Consider the following 26,154-nt stretch of genomic DNA (forward strand, 5'->3'; position numbering starts at 1 on the left):
ACTGAGACGTTTATTGATTTAGGATTTCCAGGTTGAGATTCAACCGTAGGAATCCATAAACATCATAGCTGTATCGCTCCTATTTTGTAGATTCCGTTCTCCTGAGGACGCCAGTAGGCGAAACATGTGAACACATGTTGAGAGCGTGAAGAGAGGAAATGTGGAAACATTCGCAGTGATTTATCGCCACCTTGCACTTCAACACTAGCAGAAATAAAGAAAAACCAAATAATGAACTGAGTTGAAGAATTTATGTGCAGCGCACTCTACCCGGGTGGCACCCAGCGCTCCCAAGCTAAGTACCGGTACCTTTTTTAGGATGGTAGTTTGTTGGTTTAGATTTGATCTTTAGTACTATTCTGGTAGGAAGGGAGGGCATGCAGTGCTATGATGTGGGTTGTGGTGTTGTGATTACAAGCTGCTCTATAGCATAACTCAAGCACCTAGTTCTGAGCACTGTTCATTCGATATATAGTTACCTATATTGCTTACCACCATTCACGGGGGGGGGGGGGGGGGGGGGGGGGTTAAGATACAACTGGTTAAGATATATAATAGGTTTCTGTGTTTTGTTTATTGCTAAATATTTGGAGAAACCTTTCAATTTATAGGTCCCCAGATTACTTTTATTAGTTAAAATTTAATGCTACGAAGTTTAGAGTGATGCACTTGGGGTGCAGAAACCCAAAAGAGAGATACCGGATAGGAGGGGAGAGATTAGTAAGCTCGACTCAGGAGAGAGACCTTGGGGTGTTGGTGTCGGAGGATCTAAAGGTGAAGAATCAATGCGACAAGGCGATGGCCATGGCCAGAAGGATGCCTAGACCCACCGGACATCCAGCCCCCCCCCCCCCCCCGTCGGTGGGTGGGAGGGTGGGAGAGGGTTTGGCCGGCAGCAGCCATTACATTTTCTGGGGGTTTGGGGGGGGGGGGCTGGAGACCCACCGGACCTCCAGCCCCCGTTGTTCGGGCCTCGGGGCAGGCTGTTTGACAGGTTTGGGCTTTTGACAGCCCAGACCTGTCAAACAAGTGCGGGAGGATTGTGCTGAGCGCATGCTCGGGCGCAATTCTCCCGCACTTCTACATGATAATCAAAGATAATTGCGCTGCTTAGATTTGCATGCATTATCTTTGATCATCGATGCAGTCAAGCCCTGCGCTGTTCCAGCGCTATTTTTAGAGCGCTGTTCGGAACAGCGCGGGGCTTTGGATCATCAGGGCCTCAGTGGCTAGAATCATAGGGATGTGCATCCCTTGGAAACATCATGAGAAATGTCATTTTTGTACACGCTTGCCAACATTTTCCCCTGAAATGAAAAAGAAAAATGTCCCTGCATGACATTGGAAATTGAACGAAACAAAGATTTTGGGGGTACATCCCTAGGGGACTACAAATACCACTTTCCATTGAAACGTGAGTTCAGACCCAGGATTTGCTAAGAAGTCTCCATGTTGGAACTAGGCAACTGTCTCACTTATTCCTGACTGTGCCTTCCCCAGCACTCTCTCTGTAAGCCTGTCTCTGCCTTGCTCTCTTTTGCTTGCCTGGACCCAGTTCTCTGCCTTTATCTTCTCCTGTGTTCTGCTTCCAGTTTTAGTTGTTTCCTTGCCTGTCTTGTTCTAAACTAAATGAAGCTTTGCCAAAAGCATCAGTTTAACAGTCCCCCCTCCCCCCCCCCCAATCTGGAGCATCCTATGCAGATTTTCCATGTCAAAACTTCCTGAGAGCTCAGGGCTCTTTTCCTGCCTTCGCAGCAGCCTCCTCTTTCCTACTAGGGATCACATACTCATACACACCCTTCAGCAGCCTTCCCTCCTCCCCTTCCACTCCCAACAGCACCGAAATACCACCCTTGGTCTTCCTGCTTCTCACTTCAGAGAGAGAGCAGAGGCTTTGACGAGCAGACTCAGCAGCACAAAACCACCAACAGCACCGGGCCACTTTGGGACCAGGCCTCCCTGGCCCTCCAAAGGGGAATAAGATACCAGGCTCCTTGGTGCAAGAGAAACCAAAGTAAGTTATATTGTACTTTCTGTGGCTACACATACATCATTTTTCTTGAGATATAGGTTTATGCAAAGGGATGTCATGCATGCTGTTATATCAGCCAGGCGTGAAGCATGTGATGGGAAAAAGCCAGCCAGGCAGGGAAAAAATGCAGGATGACACAAAATGGTATTAGATAAAGCTGGTCATGTTTCCAAACTTGTAAAAAAACAAAAAAAAAAAACATATGTCAACCGTCCCATTTATACATCACAGTAGATATACCTTGGAGGACAGGAGGAACAGGGGTGATATGATACAGACATTCAAATATTTGAAAGGTATTAATCCGCAAACTAACCTTTTCCAGAGGTGCGAAGGCAGTAGAATGAGAGGACATGAAAAGAGATTGAAGGGGGGCAAACTCAAGAAGAATGTCAGGAAGTATTTTTTCACGGAGAGGGTGGTGGATGCTTGGAATGCCCTTCCGCGGGAGGTGGTGGAGATGAAAACGGTAACGGAATTCAAACACGCGTGAGATAAACATAAAGGAATCCTGTGCAGAAGGAAGGGATCCTCAGGAGCTTAGCCTAGAATGGGTGGCAGAGCTGGTGGTTGGGAGGCGGGGCTAGTGCTGGGCAGACTTATACGGTCTGTGCCGGGGCTGGTGGTTGGGAGGCGGGACTAGTGCTGGGCAGACTTATACAGTCTGTGCCAGAGCTGGTGGTGGAAGGCGGGACTGGTAGTTGGGAGGCGGGGATAGTGCTGGGCAGACTTATAGGGTCTGTGCCAGAGCTGGTGGTTGGGAGGCGGGGTTGGTGGTTGGGAGGCGGGGATAGGGCTGGCCAGACTTATACGGTCTGTGCCCTGAAGAGGATAGTACAAATAAAAAAGTAGCACATATGAATTTATCTTCTTGGGCAGACTGGATGGACAGTGCAGTTCTTTTTCTGCCGTCATCTTCTATGTTACTATATGTTAATATGATATAGCAAGGGCAGGTTTTGTAGTCCAGGGAGGATAAACCCAATGTCCTCATCCTTTTGATGTCTTCCCGGGCCCCTGACCTGGAGAAGCCTTAATCTCCCTGTCCTATCACTGCAGATCTGACCCAGTATTTCTATGGCCGCTTTGATAGTCTTTTTATAATGTCAATTCCTATCACCGCCACCTGGCCTATGGTTATGTCAAGGAGACGCCTCGTGTGATAGTTGAAACTAGTTTATCAAAGGATCCAAGGGTAGCTACAAAAGCTGTTTAACTTGAGGGAATATCCTCAGGGCTTTAAGGTAACAGAAAGGTTAAATGTAATGATGCCCCTGAGCTCCATAAATTTTGAAAACTTACAAGAAACCTCTTCTAGTTATGATCTCTTAGTGGAAGGCAAGTTTGTCTCGCCCACCTACAAAATTCTTAATAATTTCTCTTTTCATGCATATCTTGGACTTCCAAGTTCTGGAAATTACTGATCAAACTGTAAACTGGGAATACTTTTGTTATAAGGTCAACACACCTACACAGTCGGCTTATCCCAAGCTCTATATTTCCTAGTCCATAGGGCAATACGGACTCCGGTTAGAAAATGCAGGGTGAGCATTGCTGGCATTGTAAACAAAAAGCTTAGCGGAGATTGGGTGGCAGAGCCGGTGGGGGGAGGCGGGACTGGTGGTTGAGAGGCGGGGCTAGTGCTGGGCAGACTTATACGGTCTGTGCCAGAGCTGGTGGTTGGGAGGTGGGACTAGTGCTGGGCAGACTTCTAGGGTCTGTGCCCCGAAAATGGCAGATACAAATCAAGGTCAGGTATACACATAAAGTAGCACATATGAGTTTATCTTGTTGAGCAGACTGGATGGACCGTAAAGGTCTTTCTCTGCCGTCATCTACTATGTTACTATATGATCTTTGACTTTCTGGCAAAAGATATGGTCAACTATCCAAAAGCTTCTGCGAATCAACAATTTAATGTCGCTATCCAGCACATCCTTCTATATAACTAGATGAGTAATTGTGGGGCCCTGTGCAGACCAGTTCGGTAACCCCCTCCCCCCCCCAGCTCCTTGCCTAGCTCCACCCTGGCTAGCCCCACCCTCTTCTGATAAAACGGACTTTTTAAAAAGTTATATGTATGGGGGGAGGGGGGCGAGCAGGGCCGATGCTAGAATGTTTTCTCTGCCATAATGGAACAAAGCGAAAAAATCCAGGGCTAAAAAGTTAGATGTTTTGGGCTAGACCTGTTTCAATCATGGCTAAAAGTCACAAAAACATGCCATAAATAACTAAGGCCCCCTTTTTCAAAATGGCAGAACCTGTACCGCCACTTAGCACACGGTGGGTCGGTGGTCGTGCCGAAATGATGTGCGGCAATTTCTGGCACTACATCATTTTTTTCTTTTGCACCGGGGTCTTATCTGACGCTAATTGGGCAGAGCTGGCCCCTAAATGACCACTAGAGGGATTAAGGCATGACCCCCCCTTACTCCCCCAGTGGTCACTGACCCTCTCCCACCCCTCCCACCCCCAAAGATATGAGAGGAACAGTACATACCAGCCTCTATGACAGCTTCAGAAGTTATGACCAATCCTATTAGAACAGCAAACAGGTCCCTGGAGTAGCCTAGTGGTTGATGCAGTGCACTGTAGAGAAGGGGACCCAGGCCCATATCCCTCTCTAGCTGGTACACTCGTGGTGGAAAGTGTGAGCCCACCAAAAACTACTGTACCCGCATATAGGCGACACCTGCAGGCATGAGGGTTGTTGTAGTGGTGTACAGTTGGGTACAGTAGGTTTTTGGCAGGTTTTGGAGGACTCCCCATACAATACTAGGGGGTAATGGTGAGATGTGCAGGGCCGCCGAGAGACTGGGCCAGGCCGCCCCCGGGGTCCCCCCCTACCCGAGGTCGCCGGGCTCTCTCTCCACCCCCGGACCCTCTGCACTGACCTTAAGCGCCTCACCTTCGAAAGCGCAGCGAGCAGCGGCAGACCACTCCTTCCTTCTGTGTCCCGCCCTCGCAGAAGTTAAGTTGCCAGGGAGCGACGGAGGGCGGGCAGGCCAGACTGCGGTGGCGGCGCCTGGCCCCCCCCCCGGAGGCATTTTGTCCCCCCTGTCCCCCCCCTCTCGGTGGCCCTGGAGATGTGTACTTGGGAGCTTTTATGTGAAGTCCACTGCAGTGCCCCATAGGCTGCCCCCATTGCATTTTCAGCAAAACATCCAAATTCAGATCATCGCGTAAATACATAGTAACATAGTAGATGACGGCAGAAAAAGACCTGCACGGTCCATCCAGTCTGCCCAACAAGATAACTCATATGTGCTACTTTTTGTGTATACCCTACTTTGATTTGTACCTGTGCTCTTCAGGGCACAGACCGTATAAGTCTGCCCAGCACTATCCCCGACTCCCAACCACCCGCCCCTCCTCCCAACCACCGGCTCCGACCGCACAAGTCTGCCCAGCACCATCCCCACCTCCCAACCACCAGCCCCGCCTCCCAACCCCGGCTCTGGCACAGACCGTACAAGTCTGTCCAGCACTATCCCCACCTCCCAACCACCAGCCCCGCCTCCCACCACCGGCTCTGGCACAGACCGTACAAGTCTGTCCAGCACTATCCCCACCTCCCAACCACCAGCCCCGCCTCCCACCACCGGCTCTGGCACAGACCGTACAAGTCTGTCCAGCACTATCCCCGCCTCCCAACCACCAGCCCCGCCTCCCGATCCTGACTAAGCTCCTGAGGATCCATTCCTTCGGCACAGGATTCCTTTATGCTTATCCCACGCATGTTTGAATTCCGTTACCGTAAATGCTCCTCTTAATATACTTTCTCATCAATGGGTATTACGTTTGTTTTTCTGTTAATTGTAAACTGATTATGATTGTAGTATTTCTTCCCCTCTGACAACGACAAAATTCTGTTTTATTTATATTTTATGTTTTCTCTTCACATGTATTTTGTGTGTTATAAAAATTCAATAAAATGTTTGAATTTTAAAAAAAAGTAGCGATGCCTTTCTAAATGGTACGTGAGAGACATTCTTATGATAATAAGAGAACTTCTCTTAGTTTCTTCGATCAGACATCAGAGGAGAAATAGAAATGCCAATTTCCTACTAGAGCTTCCATATCGTAGACTGAGAGGGACAATTTTCTACTTAAAGTTTTTGTAAGGATGTTCTTGGTAAGTCAGGGTCTTAGAGGTGCAGCAGGGAACCCTCCGGAGCCCTCCCCTACTAGCGAGGTTGAGCAAAAGAGAAGGAATGTTTCATGGAGGCAAAGTACTTGGAAACAGTCCAGTACAACCGTGAGAATGTGTTCTGGAGAGACTTTCAATGTGAGAATATATTTATGCATGTAGAAAATGAAAACCACAAAACCTGATGAAGTTAGTGGTATCATTTATTTAGTTCGTGCCATTTGAAGAGCAGGAGTCAGCAAAAGCTGTGGTGATTGTTTACAAGATTCTTGTTACAAGATTTGCTGCAGCGAAAAAGTGGAAAATGTCGTTAGTCATTCTTTGGTAATTTGAAATGCTTTGCCTACTTTCCAAAGTATGAGATGTGTCCCCTCTGATCACTTTTGTATTTAGTATCCAATCCATACTAAATTCTCATGTCGCATCTGGGATTCCAAGGAGAGGCTGACAGGGATGTCATGGGTTTTGATGCACTTAGAAGCCAGGATGTGTGCACATAACATGCCCCAGGAATTAGGAGCCACTAGTTCTGCCTCGAACTTCTTTGATGTTTTTCCACCTGGCTAGAGATCCCACTTTTCAGAATTCGGAGGTGGCATCCTTAGCATGGGTCCTGCACTGCAGCCCGGGAGTATCTCAGTTCCAGAAGGAGGGGACAGGGAAGAAATGATTTGTATTATGTTTTTCTGAGGAGCCATAGCTTGCTAAAAGAACATAAGAACATAAGTATTGCCATACTGGGACAGACTGAAGGTCCATCAAGCCCAGTATCCTGTTTCCAACAGTGGCCAATCCAGGTTACAAGTACCCGGCAAGATCCTAAAACAGTACAATACATTTTATGCTGCTTATCCTAGAAATAAGCAGTGGATTTTCCCCAAGTCCATTTTAATAATGGTCTATGGACTTTTCCTTTAGGAAGCCATCCAAACCTTTTTAAAACCCCGCTAAGCTAACTGCTTTTACTACATTCTCTGGCAACGACTTCCAGAGTTTAATTACATATTGAGTGAAGAAATAGTTTCTCTGATTCATTTTAAATGTACTACTTTGTAGCTTCATTGCGTGCCCCCTAGTCCTAGTATTTTTGGAATGAGTAAACAAACAATTCAAGTCTACTCGTTCCACTCCACTCATTATTTTATAGACCTCTATCATATCTCCCCTCAGCCGTCTTTTCTCCAAGCTGAAGAGCCCTAGCCACTTTAGCCTTTCCTCATAGGGTTGTCGTCCCATCCCCTTTATCATTTTCATCTCCCTTCTCTGTACGTTTTCTAATTCCACTATGCAGTGACCAGAATTGCACAAAATATTCGAGGTGCGGAGTGATACAAACATTGTATCTATAGCTTGGGTTTGAATGTAACAGTTTGGGCTGGCTGGTTTCTGAAATGTTTCTTCTGACATGCTGCTTTCAGAGATCCTGGGAGGAAATCAGATAAAATACGCATCCTGATCCGGGAGATAGCATGTCTGTGTTTCAGATAAGAGAGCAACTGTACCCTGTTACAGGCAGTTTAGTCGTTTGGGTACCATCTATTGCCTTATTATCTGGGCAAGTTTTTATGTTAGCATCGCTGTGGGGTCTTATTCATGAATTTTTTGTGCCCTGCCCTTGCACACTTTTTCTGCTATCGATACCGAACAGGGAAGGGCCCTAGTCATAGGAGCCAACTTTTCAAAATTATTGGGGGTGCTAAACCCAGTGGAAATAACCCTTCCCTGGACACATAGAAGGATAACCAGTGGAGAGATTTTGTTGGAATGTCGCTGGATTACAGTGATTCATAAACAGCTCCTGAAGACGCCAAGGGCGAAACACAGCACTGTGTAGAGCTGTAAGAACAGTTGCATACAGAGACCTTTGTGGATCATAATACAGGAAACCACTCAGATTATAAGAATTGATCATGAAGGAAAGTTGCAGACTGATATGATACAGCACAACGGGACTTTTTCTTTCTCCCATTGCTCCATATGGACTTTTGGCACCAGAATCGTGTTTTTGTATAATGGACAAAGAGACGAACAATGTAGAAACTGGAGGATACAAGATTTATTAGTAATTACACTCTTATTACACAGTTGTCATAGCATTGTGGAGAATGATGATAATGTTTAAATAATAGCAGGAAACGAAGCATTATAGCGATAAATAGAAATCAGAGATAATAATGGATGTATAATTTCACTATTCTTATTATTCAAGGGATACTTGATTTATCCTTGCCATTTTTAGGGCATAGACCGTAGACGTCTGCCCAGCACTGGCCTCGTTCTAAAATTTCTGAAGTTGTTGTCAAAGCACATGAAAAGCTCCATTCCAACCCATCCAAATTTACTCAGCCTCCATCAGGGTACAGACCGTAGAAGTCAGCCCAGCACCGTTTTCCCTACTTAATTTCCCCTAATCTTCTTTGGATCCGATCCTTCTGCACAGGATTCCTTTGTGTTTGTCCTACGCCTTTTTGAATTCCATTGCCATTTTCATCTCCACCACCTCCCGCGGGAGGGCATTCCAGGTATCTACCACCCTCTCAGTGAAAAAAATACTTCCTGGCATTATTCCTGAGTCTGCCCCCTTTTCAGTTTCAATTCATGACCTCTACTTCTACAACATTCCCGTCTCTGGAAAAGATTTGTTTGCAAATTAATACTTTTCAAATATTTGAACGTCTATATCACATCCCTCGTTTTTCCTTTCCTCCAGTGTATACATGTTTAGGTCAGCAAATCTCTCCACGTATGTCTTGCTGCGTAAACCCCCTACTGTTTTCATTGCTTTTCTCTACATAAGTACATAAGTAATGCCACACTGGGAAAAGACCAAGGGTCCATCGAGCCCAGCATCCTGTCCACAACAGCGGCCAATCCAGGCCAAGGGCACCTGGCGAGCTTCCCAAACGTACAAATATTCTATACATGTTATTCCTGGAATTGTGGATTTTTCCCAAGTCCATTTAGTAGCGGTTTATGGACTTGTCCTTTAGGAAACCGTCTAACCCCTTTTTAAACTCTGCCAAGCTAACCGCCTTCACCATGTTCTGAACTGCTTCAAGTCTTTTTACATCTTTAGCAAGATACGGCCTCCAAACTGAACACAATACTCCAAGTGGGGCCTCACCAATGACTTGTAGAGGGGCATCAAGACCTCCTTTCTTCTGCTGGTTATGCCCCGCTCTGTGCAGCCACTGCCTTGTTGCACTGTTTCGTCACCTTGAGATCTTCAGACACCATCACTCCAAGGTCCCTCTCCTGAGCTAAGCTTACCAATCTCTCCCCTCCTAGATTGTATTAGCTGAAGACGCTTTAAGGAGTAAAGTGGTAGACCTGCATAAAGAGAGTTGCACTCCAAATGAGTGATTACAAGTAACGAAAGAAAGGCACGAATGAAGGTGAGAGAAAAGATAGAGCGAACTGTGCTTTTTTTCTTCACTGCCCCCTCACCTTAGAATACTCTACTGGACTAGGGGAAAATCCACTATTTCTGGGATTTGCAGTATAAAATGTTTTGTACTTTTTTGAGATGTTGCCAGGTATGTGTGACCTGGATTGGCCACTGTTGGAAACAGGATGCTGAGCTCGATGGACCTTTGGTCTTTCCCAGTACGGCAATACTTATGTACCTCTTTCTCTCCGTTCTGAGACCTCCTTCAAATCATTTAAATTAGCCTTGAAGACTTCTCTGTTTCTTGCTGCTTTTGGTGAATTTTTAGATACTTAAACCGTTTCAGATGTGGCACTGTGTCTCGTGAGACAGACAACAGGGAATTAGAATGAGTTGTCTTATCAGTTTAATCTTGTGTTAGTGTATGAATGTGGGCTCTGTCCTATCTTACGATGGATTTCCTTTCTGTATTTTTGTTTTTAATTGGTTCATCGTCTTGACTTGTTCATGCAAAAAAGGCGACATAGAAAATGTAATAAACCATAAGACTGGGACCCAGTCAGGTCCAGGAGACAGTGGCTATCTTTTGAAGCATTAGAAACTACCTTCCTTGGCTAATTCTGCTGCTCCCACACTGATTATAGGTTAGGATGACAAAGAGTCACCTCATTCTCCTCTGCCACTTGGGCTGACTGCCAGAAGGGACTATGTGGCCGAAGAGTGGACCCAGGTAGCAGAGACAGAGGACGTGATGATGGGCCTACTTATACGGTCTGTGCCAGAGCTGGTGGTGGGAGGCGGGGCTGGTGGTGGGAGGCGGGGATAGTGCTGGGCAGACTTATACGGTCTGTGCCAGAGCCGGTGGTTGGGAGGCGGGGATAGTGCTAGGCAGACTTATACGGTCTTTGCCAGAGCCGGTGGTGGGAGGCGGGGATAGTGCTGGGCAGACTTATACGGTTTGTGCCCTGAAGAGCACAGGTACAAATCAAAGTAGGGTATACACAAAAAGTAGCACACATGAGTTGTCTTGTTGGGCAGACTGGATGGACCGTGCCGTCATCTACTATGTTACTAGGTTATATGAAGGTGTTACTGCTGTTGCTCTCCTGCCATCCAATCAGTATGGATTGAGGACGTGATGGGGGACATGGGATGTTGGAGAAAGAGGACCTGAGAATGGGGGAGGGAAGGGAGTTGAGGGTGCCATGAAAGAGGAACTAATAATGGGGATTTGGGATGGGGGTTCTGAAACAAGAGCTGAGACCAGGAGCAGGGGGTTGTTGAAAGATGAATCAGGTGGGCATGAAAGAGGGAGAATGGGTATGTGCATATCTGTATCATTTATATTACCGGGGGGGGGGGGGGGGGGTGATAGAGGGTACCTGGAAGGAGAAAAAGAACGGGATGTGGGGAGAGAAAGAGGACCAGAGTGGGGTTGAGAGGGAGAGATGACAGACATCTCCGTTTCCCTTCTCCAAAATCCACAAACCTCCATCTTATCTTGTCCCCTTCCTCTCCACCCCGATTTTCTCTCCACCCCCTGACCTTGATCACTTTCCTTCTCTCCCCCACCCTGATCTTACCTCAGCCCTCTCTAACCTCCTCTCCCACATCTCTTACCTATAAAACTCCTCAAAGAATGAAAAAACTTCTATAGACTCAAGGCAGGCATGGAAAACAGCAGTATTTTTATTATCCAAATATAAATATGCATGATTGTATATGCAGAATGATTCAAATCTATGCAAATGTATTGCCAAATGTCAGAAATTATGCTGCAGAATTTTCTAACCCTTGCTGTAGAATCTACCTTTCAGGGGTCCAAGATCATGACATGAGAGAGGGGGGAGGTGGGAGAGGGAGTCAGACCGAGGTGTGACCACCTCCTAGTGGAAAAGGGAGAGGCTAAAACTGTATCTGAAGTCAGAGGTGTTTTAATGGTGGAGAAAAGCTAGGGGATCAGGAGGGTCGGTGGTACTGCAGTGAGAAGGGAAAAAGGGGCAGGAACGGGATGGGAGCTGGTGGTCTTTGGCTCCCATCAGTTTCCCGTTTTCTCAAATGCTGACTCAGCAGGAGGCCTGACTGGTCCCCAAGAAGCAGGGTCTTAGCTCATGTAGAGACTTGACTAACGAAATTATAAATACCCTGCTCTGCCTACCCTTTACTAAAGTTGGAAACTTCGTACATGACATGGTTTGGTAGGAAACAAATATGTCTCATTAAGGAGGAATGAGACAAGAATTCAGATTTAAACTCCCGGGAACACCGACCTAGTGTCCTGAAGACATTATGTTCCCTGTTCATCCTCCTCCGCCTCTGTCACTGCTGTCTCTTATCAGTGGGAACAGTAAGGACGCTTGTAACCAGTGCTGCCCATCCCAGTTAGTCAGACTTTCAGAATATCCACAATGAATATGCATGAGTTAAATTTGCATGCACTGCCTCCATTGTAGTGATAGAGTTTCCAGTGAGAGCTTTTGTTTTCTTTCTTCAAAGGTTTATTCACCGGTAGTAGGTGAAATAGAAACAAAAAAAGCCTGATGCTGGCCGTGAACGCTATGAGTCCGGCTTTGTGAGCAAAGCTGCTGAAGCTACTTTTCTACGTCACTTGGTAATCTTTGAGTGTGAGCGAAACGTAGCCAGCGTCAGGCTGAATAAACCTTTGAAGAAAGATTTTCCAGTGAGATCTGCTGTTTTTCTAGCGACATATTGGATTTTGCCGATCACGTGCCCTGTTGTTTCCCTGGACCTTTGTATTTGTATCCCGCTCTCTGTTGGAGTCCCTCAGGGATCTGTCCTTGGACCCCTTCTTTTTTCAATCTACACCTCTTCCCTGGGCTCCCTGATCTCATCTCATGGCTTCCACTATCATCTTTATGCTGATGACACCCAGCTTTATCTCTCCACACCAGACATCACTGCGGAAACCCAGGCCAAAGTATCGGCCTGCTTATCCGACATTGCTGCCTGGATGTCCAACCGCCACCTGAAACTGAACATGGCCAAGACCAAACTTCTTGTCTTCCCACCCAAACCCACTTCTCCTCTCCCTCCACTCTCTATCTCGGTTGATAACACCCTCATCGTCCCCGTCTCATCTGCTCGCAACCTCAGTGTCATCTTCGACTCCTCCCTCTCCTTCTCTGCGCATATCCAGCAGATAGCCAAGACCTGCCGCTTCTTTCTCTATAACATCAGCAAAATTCACCCCTTCCTCTCCGAGCACACCACCCGAACTCTCATCCACTCTCTCATTACCTCTCGCCTTGACTACTGCAACCTACTCCTCACTGGCCTCCCACTTTGCCATCTATCCCCCCTTCAGTCCGTTCAGAACTCTGCTGCACGTCTTATCTTCCGCCTGGACCGATATACTCATATCACCCCTCTCCTCAAATCACTTCACTGGCTTCCGATCAGGTACCACATACAGTTCAAGCTTCTCCTATTAACCTACAAATGCACTCGATCTGCAGCCCCTCCTGACCTCTCAACCCTCATCTCCACTTACGTTCCTACCCGTAACCTCCGCTCTCAGGACAAATCCCTCCTCTCAGTACCCTTCTCCACCACTGCCAACTCCAGGCTCCGCCCTTTCTGCCTCGCCTCACCCCATGCATGGAACGGACTCCCTGAACTCATACGCCAGGCCCCCTCCCTGCCCATCTTCAAATCATTACTCAAAGCCCACCTCTTCAATGTCGCCTTCGGCACCTAACCACTACACCTCTACTCAGGAAATCTAGACTGCCCCAACTTGACATTTCGTCCTTTAGATTGTAAGCTCCTTTGAGCAGGGACCATCCTTCTTTGTACAGCGCTGCGTAACCCTAGTAGCGCTCTAGAAATGTTAAGTAGTAGTAGTAGTATTTTTTCTGCCTCCATTGTATGCAAATCTATCTCATGCCTTATTCATTATGGATATCCTGAAAACCTGACTGGCTTGAAAAGCACTGTTCTAGATTTCCAGATCAGACTGGGCCACTATCTGTACAGACTTCTGGATCACCAATAAACTTCTCAAAAACTGCCACTAATCAGTTTTCTAATCCCTCGCTATCACCTTCCTCACCCCTCAAACCTACAATCTACTCTAAGGCAGGGATACAGGTGTTCTGGCCTCGAGTGCTACAAACAGGCCAAGGTTTCAGGATATCCCTAATGAATATGCATGAAATAGATCTGAATGGATACTACCTCCATTATATGCAAATCTATCTCATTCGTACTCATTAGAGGTAGCCTGAAAACCTGGCCTGTTTATGGCACTCAAGGTTTGAATTCCTGCATTCCTGCCTTAGGGTGGCCAACAAGCCACAGGTCATTGGGCACAAGCTCAGTCATTTCTGGGTTTACTCCCACTTAATGTATGAAAAGATGGAACTACAAATGCAGATGTCTTACACTGGTAGGGCTAAACCCAGAACTGGCTCATTCTTCTGCTGGACAAGAAAGAGCATATTCATTGCTCGAACTCGGGGCTTCTCATCCCAGCCAGCTGGGTTTTCAGGATATCTACAATGAATAAGCCCAAGACAGATTTGCAACCAATGGAGGCAGTGCATGCAAATTTATCTCATGGAGGATAGCTTGAAAACCATACTAGCTTTGTGTGTCCTGAGAACTGGGTTGAGATCCCTTATCATAGTAACATTGTAGATGACGGCAGAAAAAGACCTGCACGGCCCATCCAGTCTGCCCAACAAGACAAACTCATATGTGCCACTTTCTGTGTATACCTTACCTTGATTTGTATCTGTCTTTTCCAGGGCACAGACCATACAAGTCCACCCAGCACTATCCCCACCCCCCAACCACCAGCACCGCCTCCCACCAGCGTCTCTGGCACAGACCGTATAAGTCCGCCCAGCACTATCCCCACCCCCCAACCACCAGCACCGCCTCCCACCAGCATCTCTGGCACAGACCATACAAGTCCACCCAGCACTATCCCCACCCTCCAACCACCAGCACCGCCTCCCACCAGCGTCTCTGGCACAGACCTTATAAGTCTGCCCAGCACTATCCCCGCCTCCCATAATTCTGTTCATCATACCAGCCTTAGATCTCAACTTTCTTCAAACACCAGTGAAACACAGTTGTAGTTTTGCTTTCTTAGGGAATCCAGAGGTCCTTTTACCAAGCTGCGATAAAAAAGGGCCATGTTGTAGCAGTAGGAGCTATTCCCCCCCCCCCCCCATACCAGGGCCCTTTTTACTGCAGTGGATAAAAATCCCCCCCCCCCCCACACACACACACACAAAAAAACAATTGGCATGCAGTAAGATTAGTCTTACTGCGTGGCCACCCATTGAGGTGGCTGTAAGGGCTCTGGCGGTTAATGGGCATCGCCCAGCGCTTGCCTGATTACCGCTGGGTTAGCACTTTGATAAAAATTCCAAAAATATTTTCTGCCATAACGGAAATGGTGCACACTCGTGCCCAAAATACCACTGGCGGCCACGTTGGGCTGGCAGTAGTTCCACTTTGCCGCACAGCAACCCTTTCGTAAAAGGCACCCCCCACCCCCGAGTTTGGAAATTAGAGCGACAAGTCCTTGCATGTGATGGGGTAAAACCTAGACTGGAGCAACACTGTCGGGCAAATCTAGAGCCAGTTGGCAACTCTATTGACGATCGTCTCTTTCCAAGGCTAATAACCATTTAAGTGCCAAACCGATGGGACTTTTCTTCCGTGCAATAGATTTCATCCATCCTGGCTCCTGTCTGTAGCGTTTTCTTTGTTAGAATGAATAGGAGGGGCAAAGGAGAACTGTGATTGTTTTCTGGCCCAGGACCCACTGGAAGAGGAAAAGGGAGGACTTTTCCGTTTCACAGGTCCAGAGAGTAGTAGTAGCAGTGACACACAGCAAAGGGCGGCATTGGCCCGGCCTTGTAGATGCTCAGCAGACTCCCTCGTGCCCTTAGGTCTGTACACGCTACTGCCTCTTTCCAAGAACTGAAGTCACAAAGTGCTTCTTTTTTCTCAGAGAGGCTGTTGGATTGTCTGGAAAGATCTTCCATGGCAAGTGGTGGGGTCGGGAAAACAGTGACAGACTTCAAATAGGTGTGGGGTAAACACAGAGCTTGCCTATATGGCAGGAAGATGGAATAATAGTATAGAGCATTTCCCTTAAATAGCTTTCACAGTGTAAAGAAAAAACTGAGACAAGAGGGGGTGGATTATACAGGGCATCAGTTACCACCCTTTACTTTATTGAGTGGCCCCTTTACTAAGGTGCAGTGAAATCTGGACTTACATGTTCTACTGTGGGATTTTCCCGCATGCTAAGCCCAGATTTACCACGGCATTAAAGTTGGGCATTTCTCTTTTTTTTGCATGTTTTGTGCTAATGTTCCCATTAGCCTGTGGCACCTGCAAAAATAAATAAATAAAGAATGCATACTGACATTGGCGTAGGAAGGGGGGCGGTGGGGCAGTCTGCTCTGGGTGCATGCCACTGGGGGGGGGGGGGGTGTCGGCTCCGCTGGTTCCCTGCTCCCTCTGCCCCGGAACAGGTTACTTCCTGTTCCGGGGCAGAGAGAGCAAGGAACCAGCGGAGCCGACGCAGCTCCCAGCGACGTGCACTCAGGGGCGGATCGGCCCTCTCGCCCACCCCTCGCTTCCTAATTGAAGTAAGAATGCGCTCCGGGGGGAGGGTGCGCGCCGAGGGGTGGTGGTGCACAGCAGCGACCCGCCCCGGGTGACAGTCGCCCTCGCTACGGCACTGCATACTGACTCCTATTTATGAGGTGCTAAGTACTCCTGTGTTATCCAAATAATGCACACTAATGTGAACAGGCTAGCTGGATAACGCAGAATCACCCGCTCTCCACCCATGAAACACCACCTCTGAAATATATACATTTTTTAAAATAGTTAACGTACACTTATTGCATGCAAACAGGTAAAACGGCACAAAACACTTTAACGCATTTTACAGTAGCCTGTAACGCACGCTAAGTGTGCATTAGGGCTTAACGCCCTTTAGTAAAAGGGCTCCTATGTTACCACGTTTCTTTTTCCCCATATAATTGAACAATAGAACAATCAAAATAATGATTTTAAAAAGAGCAAGAATGTAATGTGATAAAAGAAATTGCAATGAATAGAAAAAGGACCAAAATATTGGACCTGCGGTCATCAGAACCTAAGGTAGTCCAGCCCTGGTTTTATCCCTCAGCCTCTCTGGACATACAGTTTTCCTGGGTTCCTTACTGAAACTGGAAGGTTAAGTTCGTGGATGACAATTCCAGGACCCTGCTCACTGGGAAATTGGAGCCACGTCGGTGACATCATCATATACTTCAGGAAGACAAAACGGGAAGTGACCGAGGGTCTGAGCATCGTAGATTATTCGCACAGGAAAATGAGCCAGCTGTGAGTGTGAAGAGGGGGGGGGGGGGGGGATCAAGCCACACAATGATCTTAAATTGTGCAATTGCTGTTCAGATAACATGCAGCAGTTGTATAGCTAATGCTACAAGAATGCCAGATACAGGAGTCATTCCATCTGGGGTAGAATAGAGGGAGAAAGCTTCTGAACGCTAAACATAAACCAACAGACATTCCTATGTCATTTCATGACGTCGGCAAGCAAAAATGAGCAGAAATAACTCCATGAAATGTCATGTTGTTTTCATGTGCAGTCAATAGTGCATACATTTTTGAAAGTGCATGCACTATTCTCAAAGAGTGCACACACTTTTCTATAGTGCATGCATGTGTGAACCATTCTGTACGTGCACAGTGTGCGCTCTTTCCTGATACATAGTAACATAGTAGATGATGGCAGAAAAAGACCTGCACGGTCCATCTAGTCTGCCCAACAATTTAAACTCATATGTGCTACTTTATGTGTATGCCTGACCCTGATTTGTTTCTGCCATTTTCAGGGCACAGACCGTAGAAGTCTGCCCAGAACAAGGCCCACCCCCCAACCACCAGCCCCACCTCCCCCCACCGGCTCTGCCACCCAATCTCTGCTAAGCTTCTGAGGATCCATTCCTTCCGAACAGGATTCCTTTATGTTTATCCCATGCATTTTTGAATTCCGTTACCGTTTGCATCTCCACCACCTCCCGCGGGAGGGCATTCCAAGCATCCACTACTCTCTCCGTGAAAAAATACTTCCTGACATTTTTCTTGAGTCTGCCCCCCTTCAATCTCATTTCATGTCCTCTCGGTCTACCGCCTCCGCCAGCTTGGAACTGGGTAACTTGACATCTCTGAAAAAAACAGCACATCTGACCCCTGACGAAATGGCTGAAAAGGACAAATCGAAAGACAAGATCCAGTTTTTATTTATTTATTTATTTATTTTTTTTTGTTACATTTGTACCCCGCGCTTTCCCACTCATGGCAGGCTCAATGCGGCTTACATGGGGCAATGGAGGGTTAAGTGACTTGCCCAGAGTCACAAGGAGCTGCCTGTGCCTGAAGTGGGAATCGAACTCAGTTCCTCAGTTCCCCAGGACCAAAGTCCACCACCCTAACCACTAAGGACATGCTTAAAACACAGTTAGAGTTCACCTGAGGTATGCAAAAAAAAGCTGGAAAACCTTAGCGAAAAGCTAAATATTTCTCAGCACAAAACTGAAGATTTAGAACAGAGAACTACCAACCCCGGAGTCCAGCACGCAACTTTGTAAGAAAAATGAAAGAGATCCAAAAATTACAACTGGACCTGGTAAAACAGCAAACAACTACAGAGAAGCAAAGATATTCGGTTCCAGCTTGCAGATTTTGAGCCAGTCCTGGATTTCTGACCACCCTATCCTGATGCATTATGGGACTTGCAGCACTAATTTCCATGGACAGGATCAGGCACTACAAATCCCACACTGCTTTGGGATGTAAATTCAAAACAGGCCAGGCCTAAAATCTCCAGCCTGGAACTGGGTAACTTGACATCTCTGTAGCCGTGAGTGAAGACTCCTGGTGCCGCAGCCCGGTAGAGGCTGGTTCTGACTGAGCTGGAAGTCCAGAGGTAAAGAAAGAAACTGCCAATGAAAGTATTCTAAAAATAACAAGAAACATTTAAAAATATAATGCTGATAAATGCATGATTATGGCACACCTCCCCCCCCCCCCCCAGGTAAATTATTCACAGCAAGAATAATTTTGCCTGCTTTAATGAATGGCTGGTGCCACTGTGACAAGAAAGGCGCTGGTGGAATTTTCCGAGGGAAATTCCACAGAAGGACTTTCATTCCCCTCTTAATGTCCTCCAAATGTATTTCCCTACAAGTGTTCATTCATCTTAAATTAACAAGATCAATCCAGCTTATAAATCTAGCAAAGATTTGCATGGTCCAGCAGGCAAGACGTCCAGACGTTTATATCATCGCCCATCAGCGCGGCTGGCATTTCCTCTGTAACGTAAATTGCCAATATAATCACTTTGAAATGTCTTGATAACAGTCCTTGCATCATTGTACAAGTCTTTTGCCTTGTTCTGTTGAGTTTGATATAGGCACTGCTTTGGCAAGGCTGGGGTTAATGTCTGGCAGCATTTTCTCAAATTAGCAATAGGGAATGTACATCCAGGACCCAGGGGACAGATAAGCTCCAGTTGTTTTGAGTATAGGAATGCGCTAAGTCACAAGTTCAGGTTTGTGAGATTCTCTCAGCTAGACAGTCCTGGTCTTCTCTCACATACTAGGCTGTTCCATGAGTGCGTCTCGCTCAGCTGCAGAGTCCCAGTCCTCTCACACCGGTCTGCTCTGTGAGTGTCTCTCAACTGAGGATCCCCAGACCTCTCTCACACCAGTCTGCTCTGTGAGTGTCTCTTGGCTGGAAGCTGACATATCTCTTTAACTCCAGTCTGCTCTGTCTCTCAGTTGGAAGCCTCCATATCTCACTCACTCCAGTGTGTTCTGTGACTGTCTCTCAGCTGGAAGCCTATAGACCTATCTAATAGCAGTCTGCTTTTTGAGTGTCTCTCTCAGCTGGAAACTTCCAGATCTTTCTCACACCAGTCTGCTCTATGAGTGTCTCTTAACTGTAAGCCCCCAGACCTCTCTTACATCAGTATCCTCTGCAGGTGTCTCTTAGCTGAATGCCTCCAGATTTCTCTTACACCAGTCTGCTCTGTGAGTGTCTCTTAGCTGGAAGCTGACGGACATCTTTAACTCCAGTCTGCTCTGTCTCTCAGTTGGAAGCTTCCATATCTCACTCACTCCAGTCTGCTCTGTGAGTGTCTCTTAGCTGGAAGCTGATGGACATCTTTAACTCCAGTCTGCTCTGTCTCTCAGTTGGAAGCCTCCATATCTCACTCACTCCAGTCTGCTCTGTGAGTGTCTCTTAGCTGGAAGCTGACGGACATCTTTAACTCCAGTCTGCTCTGTCTCTCAGGTGGAAGCCTTCATATCTCACTCACTCCAGGGTGTTCTGTGACTGTCTCTCAGCTGGAAGGCTGTAGACCTCTCTAACACCAGTCTGCTGTTTGAGTGTGTCTCTCAGCTGGAAACCTCCAGATCTTTCTCACACCAGTCTGCTCTATGAGTGTCTCTTAACTGTAAGCCCCCAGACCTCTCTTACACCAGTATCCTTTGCCGGTGTCTCTTAGCTGGATGCCTCCAGATTTCTCTTACACCAGTCTGCTCTGTGAGTGTCTCTTAGCTGGAAGCTGACGGACATCTTTAACTCCAGTCTGCTCTGTCTCTCAGTTGGAAGCTTCCATATCTCACTCACTCCAGTCTGCTCTGTGAGTGTCTCTTATCTGGAAGCTGACGGACATCTTTAACTCCAGTCTGCTCTGTCTCTCAGGTGGAAGCCTTCATATCTCACTCACTCCAGTGTGTTCTGTGACTGTCTCTCAGCTGGAAGGCTATAGACCTCTCTAACACCAGTCTGCTGTTTGAGTGTGTTTCTCAGCTGGAAACCTCCAGATCTCTCCCACTCCAATCTGCTTTGTGAGTGTCTCTCAGCTGGAAGCTCCCAGACCTCTCTCACACTAGAGTGCTCCTATGGCCTCTTTTCATCAAAGTGTAAAGATCTTTAGATCCCCAAAAAGTTCCATAATCCAGCCAGAGCAGTTGAATTTCACTTCCTTGTAGAAATAAGGACTTGGCTAACACATCCCCTGTAACTGTGGTCTGTTAATAAGACCCAGTCATAGGCACCAAGGGGGAAGACCCATATTGCAGTGACCTGATCCTGGTTTTACTGTATGGAAAACAGGAACTAAACCCACAGATGCAATACAGGTAGAACCCGGCCCTATCTGCTAACCCTACTTTATAAGCTGTGTGGGGTTTATATTTATTTATTTATTTGTAGCATTTGTATCCCACATTTTCCCACCAATTTGCAGGCTCAATGTGGCTTACATTTGTCGTAATGGCGGTTGCCATTTCCGGGTAACAAAATTACAAGTGGTGTTACGTTAAGGTGCATACATACATGGTAAAGAAGAATACATTAAGGTATAACATGTAGGTTACGTTGGTTGAACATACATTTGGTCTTTGACTGTAGAGAGACCCTATTCGGCATAAGGTTTAAAGTGGTAGTGCTTGATTATAAATGATAAGAAGGTTAATCAGTCTTGTGATGAGATTTCGGTTTAGCCTGGATCGTGTATAGCATTATTAATCAGAATTTACGATGGATGTTTCTGGTATGCCTTCTTGAAGAGATCAGTTTTCAGTAGCCTTCGGAAGATGGTTAGGTCTTGCGTTGTTTTTATGGCCTTCGGTAGTGCGTTCCATAGTTGTGTGCAGATGTATGAGAAACTGGTCGCTTATGTGGATTTATACTTTAGCCCTTTACAGGTGGAGATTGAGGAATGTGCGTGATGATCTTTTTGCGTTCCTAATAGGTAGGTCTATAAGGTCTGACATGTAGGTTGGGGCTTCCCCGTAAACAGCCACCCTATGATTTCACTGTAAAGAACCCATGATGTCATACAAGGAATTCTTATATATGAGTGGGATCTATGAACAGTTTTACCGCTGTGGGTTGCAAACAGCATTCAGCTGGTAGCACAGGCCACTTGCAAAATGATTGATAAATCTGTGGTAGGTCTTCAGGGTTTTCCAACAATTGCAGCTATGATGGTGTCAAATTTAATGGCGGGGAACATTACATAGAGGATTTTCAGGACAAGCCATAAACTACAACAGATATGGTGTTCCACATCCTGACATGAGAAGTCTTGGGGGGTTTTCTGCCTTGGTGGGAGCCGCCATGTGTGAACGTTTTGAAAGCGCAAAACATTTATGCTCCAGAAATTCAAAGTGAACTTGGCTGTCTTGAGTGGTGCGAATGTATCTCTGATCAGGCGGTCAATATTTTTTTTAGACCCAAGCAAGGTTTTTGCCTTGGGAAGGAGATGCTTTATTGGTGGAAGCATCCATTTTGGAACAGTAGTGTTACCATGGGCACTGTGATGTCATTGTGGGTACTGCACTGTGATGTCATGGGTATTATGATATCATTATGGGTACTGTGACATCACTGCTCAGGTTATATAGATGTTCCCTGGAATGTGATTCTTCCTGTTATATTGGCTCAAAGCTTGCTGGAGGGTTTGACCATCTTTAAATAGACTTACCAAAAGGGGAAAAGCCACCAGGGCTTGCTTCACATTTTGTAAATATTAAGAGGTAAGCTGGGTGCTATGGGGGCTGTGTGCTACGTTCTGCAGTCCAACGTTATGCCTGTACCAAATGGAATTCATTGCTGGAGAATGTGGTGAAGGCGGTTAGCTTGGCAGAGTTTAAAAAAGGTTTGGACGGTTTCCTAAAGGACAAGTCCATAGACCGCTACTAAATGGACTTGGAAAAATCCACAATTTCGGGAATAACATGTATAGAATGTTTGTACGTTTGGGAAGCTGCCAGGTGCCCTTGAAGTGGATTGGCCGTAGTCAGGGACAAGATGCTGGGCTTGATGGGCCTTTGGTCTTTTCCCAGTATGGCATTACTTATGTACTTATATTATTGGTTCTCTAGCCCTTTGGGGGCACAAGAGTGCCCCCTAGAAGCTGCAATGGGAACTGTAGGGAAGCTGCTTCAAAGGGAAAGAAAGAGGGTTTGGGATTTAGCTGTCACCTTCTCAGTAGTAGCTCAACACAAGTTTCACTCAGGTGCACTAGGTATTTCCCTGTCCCCAGAAGGCTCATAATCTAATCTGTACCTGAGATAATGGAGGGTTAAGTGACTTGCCCAAGATCACAAGGAGCAGTGGCAGGATTTCAACCAACCACCTCTGGATTGCAAGACCGGTGCTCTAACCACTAGGCCACTCCTCCACTAGCAACATTCCGTGTAGAATCACCAATAATAGCAACATTCCATGTAGAATCTCAAATAGTAGCAACGTTCGATGTTCCACTGCACTAACCACTGGGCTACTCATCCATTAGCAATGTTCCATGTAGAAGCCTGCCCTTGCAGATCAGCTGCGCAGGCTTCTGCTTCTGTGAGTCTGACGTCCTGCACGTATGTGCAGGACGTCAGACTCACAGAAACAGAAGCCTGCGCGGCAGGACCGCTGATCTGCAAGGGCAGGCTTCTGTTTCTCTGTCCCAGGAGGGCTCACAATCTAAGTTTGTACCTGAGGCAATGGGGTTAAGTGACTTGCCCAAGATCATGAGGAGCATCAGTGGGATATGAGCCCTGGCTTTCAACCCACTGTGCAAAATTCCAGATATAGTTGGTTATGGTAGTAGTTCTCAACCTAGTCCTCAAGTACCACCAGTTGCCCACCCCCAGTCACATTTTCAGGGTATTAATTTTTAATGTTTTATTGATTATACACTACTTTGGATGATCCCGGGAGGACAGGATAAAAATCTTTCAAATAAATAAATATCCACAATGGGTGAGCATCAGATAACTCTGCTTACATTTGGAACCCTAGTCTATGCAAATCTGTCTCATTCATATTCATTGTGGATAGCTTCAAAGCCAGCTTGGAGTGGGGCGGGGGAAGGGTGTTACCAAGGATCAGGTTGAGAATCCGCACCTAGCTGTCATGTTTTGGAAGAAAATACAGGTTTCTCCACGGTCCAGGGCTTACTATCTTTCTACCCTCATCTCCCCTTATGTTCCCGCCCGTAACCTCCGTTCACAGGATAAATCCCTCCTCTCAGTACCCTTCTCCACCACCGCCAACTCCAGGCTCCGCTCATTCTGCCTCGCCTCACCCTATGCTTGGAACTACCTTCCTGAGCCCTTATGCCAAGCCCCCTCCCTGCCCGTCTTCAAGTCTTTGCTTAAAGCCCACCTCTTCAATGCTGCGTTCAGCATCTAACCCTTACCGTTCAGTGAATCCAGACTGCCCCAATTTGACTGCCCCTATCGGACCGACCGTTCACTTGTCTCTTAGATTGTAAGCTCTTTGAGCAGGGACTGTCTCTGTTTGTTAAATTGTACAGCGCTGCGTAACCCTAGTAGTGCTCTAGAAATGTTAAGTAGTAGCAGTAGTGGAACAATTTTCGGGAAACTGGATGATCTGTGAGCTTTCCAGACCACACGGAGTCCTGTCTTCAGATGGGCCTCGAAACCTCACTTACTGGGCTGTCCCCAGATCATTGTTACATCAGCGCTTCTCAAACCTATGCTGGTTTTCAGTATCTCCACAATGAATATGCGTAAAAGATAAATTTGCATATGTTGGGTCTCCAATACATGCAGATCCATCTCATGAATATTCCTTGTAGAGATCCTAAACCTTCATCTGTCTAGTGGGCCCGGGCTCTCTTAAGACAGATTTCCGAAGGCCCATCTTAGCACTGTATCAATGTCCAGAGAAGCATGACACAACAGAACACTGCGGGGCGTTTTCTATCCCATGAAAAAAACACGCTCTATATTATTCACATTCTGCTCTTCCTAATCTCACTGCCAAACTCGGTTTGTCTCAGATTACCGGCTGTTGCTGAGCTGGTTTTGGAAAAGAAACCGTGCCGCTCGCAAAGACGCTGAAAAAACCTCAGTAAACAGGAGTGGAGCCAGAAAGCATGAGTGGTGGGGCTTCAATAAATCATTTTTCATTAATGGAAAAAAAAAATGCATTTACCGAAACTCTAAGCTTATAATGTCTCAACCCCTGCTGATGCCTGTCTCTCTGTTAGAAATTACACGGCTTGGCTTGGAGGTCTCCCCAGGGATGCTCGCCTGATTTCGTAGGCAGAGGTCTCATACCTGTTGCGTGCCACACATAGTTACATAGTAGATGACGGCAGAAAAAGACCTGCACGGTCCATCCAGTCTGCCCAACAAGATAAACTCGTATGTGCTACTTTTTGTGTATACCCTACCTTGATTTGTACCTGTCCTCTTCAGGGCACAGACCGTACAAGTCTGCCCAGCACTATCCCCGCCTCCCAGCCACCAGCCCCGCCTCCCACCACCACGATTCAATGCACTTTGCTTTCATCAAATGAAATCTACAAGTGGACTTCCAAATCCCGTTCTAGTGTGCCATTGCATCTCTCTGTCTATATAGAACCCATCTTAGCCTTGTTGTCACACTGAAAGGGGGAGCCCGGAGTCTGAAGAATGATACAGCCTAGGAAATAATAAATAGCATGCATAGTTATTAGAAGTAGACATGGTCAATCAAAGTTGGTCTCATCAAGAGACTTAAGCCTAGTGGTTCTCAAAACTCTATTCTTGGGAGAACCCTAGCTCAGTCAGTGGATCTCAATCCTCTCTTGGTGACCCAACTGTTAGCTGGATTTTCACAGTTACCCATGAATATGAAATAGACATATTTATATATGCTGGGAAACAAATTTATCTCATGTATGTCCGTTGTGGATACCCCTGAAAACCTAGTTGATTCTAGGGCAGCAGTCCAGGTTTGGGAACCACTCTGGGTAAGGTTCTCACAAAATCTGGGTTGAGAGTGGCTGGATGTGGCCATGTCTTGTTTCTGTCACTGAGCAGTCCACAAAAGCAGCTCTCATGTCTTTATCATTTTTTATTTATTTATTTTTATTATACTTATGTTTCTATATGGTTGTAGCCCCTGATGCAACCTTTAGGAAGGCGAAAGTGGCTATGTCAGGCATAGTTTGTTTTAAAATGGTGGGAATAAAAGCCTTTTAAGATCAGAAGACGTGTTCTGCTTGCAAACTACTGTTTCCTCTTCTGGACTTCCTCGTTTCTCCCACTTGCACCCCAATACCTTCTACAGCAGGGGTGGGCAACATGGTCCTCTAAGGTCACAACCCATTCGGATTTTCAAGATTTCCGCAATGAATGTGGATGAGATCAGTTTGCACTCTCATCTCTCCCTACACTCCTCCCCGGGAACTCCGCTCACTGGGCAAATCTCTCTTTATCTGCACCCTTCTCCTCCACCGCTAACTCCAGACTCCGTTCCTTCTATCTTGCTGCACCGTATGCCTGGAATAAACTTCCTGAGCCGGTACGCCAAGCCTCATCTCTGGCCATCTTCAAATCTAAGCTAAAAACCCACCTCTTCGATGCTGCTTTTAACTCCTAAACCTAACCCTTCAACTGTCCCCTATCCCTGATATGTCCTGTCTGTCCTAACCCTTATCCCTTACTTGTGCTGTCTGTCTGTCATAATTAGATTGTAAGCTCTATCAAGCAGGGACTGTCT

General features: G+C 46.6%; 1 protein-coding gene across 1 annotated transcript in view; it reads left to right on the forward strand.

Annotated features, from left to right (window-relative positions):
• Window positions 1–1,786: 1,786 nt before the first annotated feature.
• Window positions 1,787–26,154, forward strand: part of PEAR1 (platelet endothelial aggregation receptor 1) — a 106,689-nt gene continuing 82,321 nt past the window's right edge. Inside the window, exon 1 of the mRNA XM_030187966.1 lies at window positions 1,787–2,014. The gene's annotated coding sequence lies outside the window, so the exon portion shown is untranslated. The remainder of the gene's footprint in view (window positions 2,015–26,154) is intronic.

This window comes from Microcaecilia unicolor, chromosome 14 (genome assembly GCF_901765095.1).
Source record: "Microcaecilia unicolor chromosome 14, aMicUni1.1, whole genome shotgun sequence".
Taxonomy (NCBI): Eukaryota; Metazoa; Chordata; class Amphibia; order Gymnophiona; family Siphonopidae; genus Microcaecilia; species Microcaecilia unicolor.